General features: G+C 36.7%; 1 long non-coding RNA gene across 1 annotated transcript in view; it reads left to right on the forward strand.

The window, feature by feature from the left end:
• Positions 1-4,837, forward strand: part of LOC118163069 — a 10,999-nt gene extending 6,162 nt beyond the window's left edge. Inside the window, exons 2-3 of the long non-coding RNA XR_004748824.1 lie at positions 533-678; positions 4,751-4,837. This is a non-coding gene — a long non-coding RNA (uncharacterized LOC118163069). The remainder of the gene's footprint in view (positions 1-532; positions 679-4,750) is intronic.
• Positions 4,838-6,681: the final 1,844 nt, after the last annotated feature.

A 6,681-nucleotide genomic window follows, 5' to 3' on the forward strand; every position in this document is an offset into this window, starting at 1 on the left:
AAAAAAAAAAAAAAAAAAAAAAAAAAAAAAGTGGTAAAACTAACTCCTACTTCTCCAACCTTTTCACTTCAGATATGCTGTCTGCTTATTGCCTTGCCTATCACTCCTTTTTTTGTGTTTCCTATTTGTATTTGTATTGAAATCATTATGGATGTTGTTTTCTAGGCAGGGAGTGTGATTGAACAAGTTGCTTATTAACCTGCTTAGATGTCACCTAAGCTAAACCCTCTGATTTTTTTTTGTCCTAAGGATTTTATATTTTTTCAGTCATTTGTATTTTAAACAAATTGTTGTCTTGTGTTCTGATTTAATACCTTCGGCAGTCTACACATTAGAAGAAAGTATACACCAATGGTATAAAGAAAGGTTTTATCAAAAAAAGGATAACTATCTGAAGTGATGCCAGGAACCTAATCTTATTTTACTGGCCAGGATAGTTTCCAAGTGCTGACATGACAAAATGGGGCCAAATGTGAATGCACTGACCGTACTGAAAGAGTGAGGAGTACCTGGTCTATTCCCTGCCTTACAGATATGAAGTCCCCTGAAGTCAACCGAGTTGAAGAAACAGAACTAAATTTCCCATTCTTGAGTCCAGTGACATTATCTTGGACTTACGTCAACGAAGTTGAAAGCACACAGTCATTTAGCTGAATATTGCCAAGAGGAAAGATCATGGTGAGCTGCTAATATTTGTTTCTGGAAACAATCCAGGAATGATGCAGAAGCCAGATTTTTACAAAGCTTTGAAACCATCCTCCGGGCACACTATGTGGGTCAAGGTACTAGGCAATTATAGAAGTCAAATGGGTCCAAGACCTTTTTAATCTTGTCTGATCCAATGACTTCCTCAATACTATTGGTCATTTCACATGAACTTCTTGAATCTTTCAGGACAGCTATGAAAGCAGGTATAAGAATAACTTAAGAAACTTTTAGGATCCAGAAGCCAGGTTAAGTAAAAAACATACAATTCAACTGTATCACTAAATCATCGTTTAACAGCATGGAATTTAAGACTAATCCACCCCCAGAATTATTTCCTGGTTCCCTCCCATTCACAAGGATGTTTCTTCCTTCTGGTACAGATGATCAGAAAATATTGAACTTGGAAATCCCTAACTTTGCTTTTACAGTATTGCTCACTATCCATCTAAATGAAGTAGTTTCTGGAAAAAAAAAAAAAAAAAAAAAAAAAAGTTGTCTGTAGATGTATGTGCATGTGAATGCATTTGAATATTCTTTCTGCCTCACCACTGAATGCAGAACACATTACTCATCCGTTTGCCATATTCAGATCTGGTAAACTCTGAGCAAATTCTTTTGTTAGTGTATGAATAAACGAATGTAACAGGGCTTGGGGGAATTATCCAACCTATATCACGTACATGATGGACATGTTTTGAATTTTATGATCGTTTATTTATCGCCCAGTAAAAACTGGGCAAGTGTCTTCTCAAACTGACCGTACAAGTGGTTCAAGAAATTCATACGGCTGGTTGGATTAATAGTATAACAGTCACAAAACCACTGTTCGTAATCCAAAGAAACATTGTGCATAAACATTGTGCCTTCTGCTTGCTCACTGCATTCAGATGCTAGTGAAATCTAGATGTTTGACCTGGAAAAGATCAAAGGCAAAGTAAAGCCCTTAAATTTTTATCCTGAAAGAAAGTTGAAGTTAATTGCTAACAAATATTCCTCCTGAAGGCTGTGGCTATGACTTTGTCAGCAGATGATGCCTCAGACATTGACCCCTTTATCAAGGTGAACTTAATCAACCCAGATAATTTGTTGTTCATCTGATGGAATGCTGGAATGGAGCTCTAATGACAGTCTTTTCTAATTCCAACTGCTGTGTAAATATCATAAAAAATAAATATGTAAAAATATGGCCTCATTCCAGGCAGGAAACTATTGTTAACCAAATGAAGAGAAGGGAATGACTGTCATGTCAATAAAGAAAAAAAATAAGTAAATAAATAAATTCAGCATCAGGATTTTGTACTAATGTTAATTTCCAGTACTGCTCAGTGCTGTTTCATGCTGTTTTAGCTGGGTTGGGTTAACATGCTCTGGATCCCTTTAGGGTCTTGTAGACTGGTGTCTGACTCTGACTTTGCTCCCTGAGCCTTTCATCCCATATCTCATAAATCTTCCCCTGACATTAGATTTACCTCTTAAAATACAGTCCTTAGCCATAAAGTCCTGTCAAAGGAGGACTAACATAATAGAAGTCAATCCAAATAAAATAATACATTCAACAGAAGATAGCAATTAAGATATGTGTTTCTTATCTCAATATTTCTTTTGTGTTAACTCATTCCTTCATCTTTTTGGCCATCTTTTTTCCCAAACAAAGCTTCTGGAAGTACACATTGTAGATGACATATATTCCCCTGGTAGAAATTAACTTATCTAGCTTTTGCTATCCACACTATAAGTTTGTGTCTGATCTAGTCATCCCATTATAGTCAAAGGAGATTTGGTCAATACAGTCAATGGAGCTTACAGTGAGATTGATCTGAACAAAATCTGTTGTCTGCTTTAGGATGAGAGGAATTACATCTTAAAATCTTTTGACTCTATTGACCTTCCCTCTATTGACTATAAAGTAGTTCAGCTACAGAAGTCCACACTGCATTGAAATGTATCCTGTCCCTCTTGACTGGATGCAGATCAAGACCTTAGCATACACATATACTGAAGGTCTTAATCTTCTACTTCTTTTTAAGACTCTGAGTCTGCAATTGGAAGACTATGAGTAACAGAAATGTTTGTTCTATGTCCACAGAGGTACCATAGTGAGTCATTAACCTTGCAGCTCCCTTCAGCACCACTCAGACAACAAAAAATTTTAGACATCACTTAGCAATCTCTGGTATCTCTTACCTTCACTTACATTTCTTGATAGTTTTTGATGGTAACTTAACACTTTTCCTGGTTCCTTTTGATGTTTATTAGAATATTTTTGTTTCTGTTCTTGCTGGACAGCTCCTTTTCCAAAGTGCAGCAGCAGAAGCAATTGAAAGCCAGACAACATTCAGCTTGTTGATGAGCTTGTTAAAAGGACAGCTATATTTTGATGGTCTTCTTTCCATGGTTTGTGGAGAAACAGGGGCATACACTATGTTACCCTTCTGCTAGTTACATCATGTAGTGTGTTATCTTCTCCCTCCACTTCTTATATTCTTTTGCCTTCATGTGTTTTACACAGTTACTCTGGGGGACTACAAAACTTTATCCAGATTCGGAAGTAAATTTGTTTCTTGAGACCAACTTCAGGTTTAATAACATAAAGTCCTAGTTCATATCTATGAGATAATTTTAACCTCAGCACCAATGATCATCCTGATGTAAATAGGAAATTATATTTTTGCAATTGGAACAGGAAGAGCTGTGTAGATAAAAACACTGCCTCTGTTACAGTGGAAAGGTTGTCAGATTAGCTGTGATTTTTTTTTTTTTTTTTTTTTTTTAACTTTGAGGAATGAGACATAATGTAGGCACAGGGTAAAATATTCTCAGCTATGGAATAGCTTTGTCATATGTTTTAGTTTGAAATAAGGCCACACAGGATGCAAATGCAAACAAGGATGATGGAAGTCAAAAACCCACTCCATTTGAGAACCACAAAATGACATTTTGGGAAGAGATGGTTCTGTTCCACTGTGAAGTGGGTAGTGGACATACAATATAGAGATGTCAGAAAATTTTCCAAAATGAATGAGTTATATATTTTATATTCTGAATGGTCTTAGCTGTACTAATTACATATATATATATAGTAGTACATAAAAAGGGGGAAAGGGGAAAAATATGCTTCTGACAGGAATACATCTTCCATACCAGGCCAGATCTGGAGGAAAGATCTTGAGATCAAATGAGAACGTGCCTACAGTTGTTATTATTAAGCATTCACTGTGAGAGCATTCTTGCTGTATGCTTTCCCAGTTCATACATTCCTCTCCAGCTGTCTTCTCTGCCAGAAACACAACATCTAGGTGGACTGATGGCATGTGCTAGTGCTGTGGCTCTTGCAGAAGGCTTTTTGAGGACACTCAAGAATACACTAAAAAATAATAATGATAAAATACAAGGATTGCAAGCAACAAGAGCTGTATGTCTGTATCTGTAAGATATATATATATATTTAAAGGTATAGAAGGGTACTCAGGTAGATCTATTGATATCAATATAGCATGACTGAAAAAGCATAATTTCTGTGTCTCTGGAAAGGCCCTGTCTGTGCAATAGAAGAGACAAATCTGACTAACATACGATGATCTTGGTTAATGGTTAATTGAAAAGGTTAATCTTCTATTAGATCCTTTATTATTATTTTTTTTTTTTATTCTCAAGTGATTTAATAATATTTTCTTCCCTAATTAAGGAAGCCTTCTATAAATCATTCCTGGAGGAAGACAATAGTCTCCAGTTTTTATTACCTTTGGTAATACTATGTATTAAAGACAGAGAAAGAGCAAAAATATTGAAAAAAAAAATAAATCATATAAAACCTAGGTTTTTGTTGTGTTGTGTTGTGTTTACTTATTTATTTATTTATTTATTGGAAGGGAAACTGATACCTCTCACTAAGCTGTGGCACCTATTAAAGATCTAAATCTGTCCTTCTTTCCCAAGTTTTCCTTATGGCAACATCTGAGCACTTAGTGCAACTTGTGATGGATATATTTCATCCAGAAAATTCAATTGCTTTCTCCTGCTGCTTCTACTGCTATGGTTACAGATCATGACATAACTTCTTGTTCTGTTGGTGGTGATGATAAGGGATGTTGTGATGGGTCAACATTACAAGATACAAGGTAAGAAAGAATCCTCTGAATGTCGGTCTCAATAGCACTTGAAGAAAAGGTCCTGGATCTTTCCCCTGGGAGTGTAGGAAAGAGTAAGTTTTCCTTTTTTCTTTTTCAGACAAAATCTTAAAAAAATGCATATGTGTCACTCATGTCTTTTACCACGTTAAAACATAGTCATATATACGTGTGTTTTTCTGATGATTACTCCAGATTAAAGAACAAATCAGTGTTAGAAGAAAGGAGTGAAATCAGATTTAAAGATTACTTATATCCATTCTTATCTAAAAGCTTCCAGTAGACTAAAACCCAAAGCTTCCTTTTTCTCTCAAAACTATGACTGATTTTTTGTTAACTCTGCCTCATTTCATTCAGACACAACATAGCTCATGTTATCTTCTGGGTATGCCTCTGTCAGCCTGGAAAAGTCTAGGTTTCAATGAGGCTCTAACCCTCATTTATCCTCAGGGATAAAATAGTTGCTTTCTTGAAAACTACTACTTTTGTAATATCTCCTGTAAACTTCAAAGGTTTTTTTTTCCCTTGAAGAAGCTAAAAAAGGGGAGGATACAAACTGGGTAGCTTTCCTCAGGACTCTGTTTCCAGCAGCTCTCTAATTTTGCCAAGCCACAGGGAGTAAAAAACACTGGGCCAGAATCCTTCTTCATTTACGCTGACATAAATTTGAAGATAAAGCCAACAAAGTCAACATAATTTCAAAACAGTAAACGTAATGCAAGATCAAAGGACATTTTTACATAAAGTGTAGTGAACTTCTGGAATTCATTGTTACAGGGAGTTGTGGGGACAGACAGCACCAGCAACTTTAGCAAGAAATCAGGCAAATTCATGGACAGCATGTCAATAAACAGATACAAACCCACATGAATGTACCCTCTAATGTACCTCCCTAATATGATGGCTGCAGAAGCTGAGGAATTGAGGTGAATGGTCCACAAAGTCCAAGTGCATTCCTGCTGCAGGAGACAAAGTGTTGAACTAGTTTATGATGATCGGTAGGGCACTTCTTATGTTCTTACATCTTCACTTACTATCTTTTGTGATGTGTTTTCCATCCAGATTGTCAGAAATACCTTAACTGGCTTCTGGAGTCCACTAGTGTGCTCATTTTACAGCATGCTATTGGGGGTGTGCATTGGATATCTTGGGTGCTGCATAAGAGCAGGAATGAACATGTAAATTTTTCTGAGATATTCTGAAGGACATGAGGAAGAAGAAACAAAACTTGTTCAATGCTATCCAGACAGAGTCCCTCCTGTGACTTCTCAAGACCCACAGCCACACCCAGGCTTTGTTCTGAAGAGAATTAATTGTTTCACTGCAAGAGAAATTCCAAGAATAAATAATATTCATGGCATTTATGAAACAGGCAGGGATAGTCAGAGGACCAGGACACATGAATGAGACACAAGCTACTTGGCAGCATGAACAAAATTGGACTAGTTTTCACCTATTCTATCAGCTAGTCTACTTTACTGGGAAAGGATCTGGACATCCTAAAAAGAGTTAAAGCCAATGACAGTGGCCTGCTTGGGGTCACACAGCTGACTTTCTTCCCCACTGGATTACATTGGTTTGCACTCCCTTAAAACTGAGGCCTCTTACTTCCATTGTCCTGCATGGTGCTGGCAATGCATGGACTCCTGGGGTTCTGGCTTAAGGGGATTATTTGAAAAAAAATACCAAATCCCATAGAAAAATACAGGACTAAGCAATGTGGCAGTTTAAAAGACTGATGAAAAGAAGGTGTTGAGCTTTAGGTCTTGCTGTTCCTTACATAACAGGCAGAAGTATCTGATCAAATTCAGTTGAAAGCTTCAGCTTCCTCAACCCAAACTTAGCA

Source organism: Oxyura jamaicensis, chromosome 2, assembly GCF_011077185.1.
Source record: "Oxyura jamaicensis isolate SHBP4307 breed ruddy duck chromosome 2, BPBGC_Ojam_1.0, whole genome shotgun sequence".
NCBI lineage: Eukaryota > Metazoa > Chordata > Aves > Anseriformes > Anatidae > Oxyura > Oxyura jamaicensis.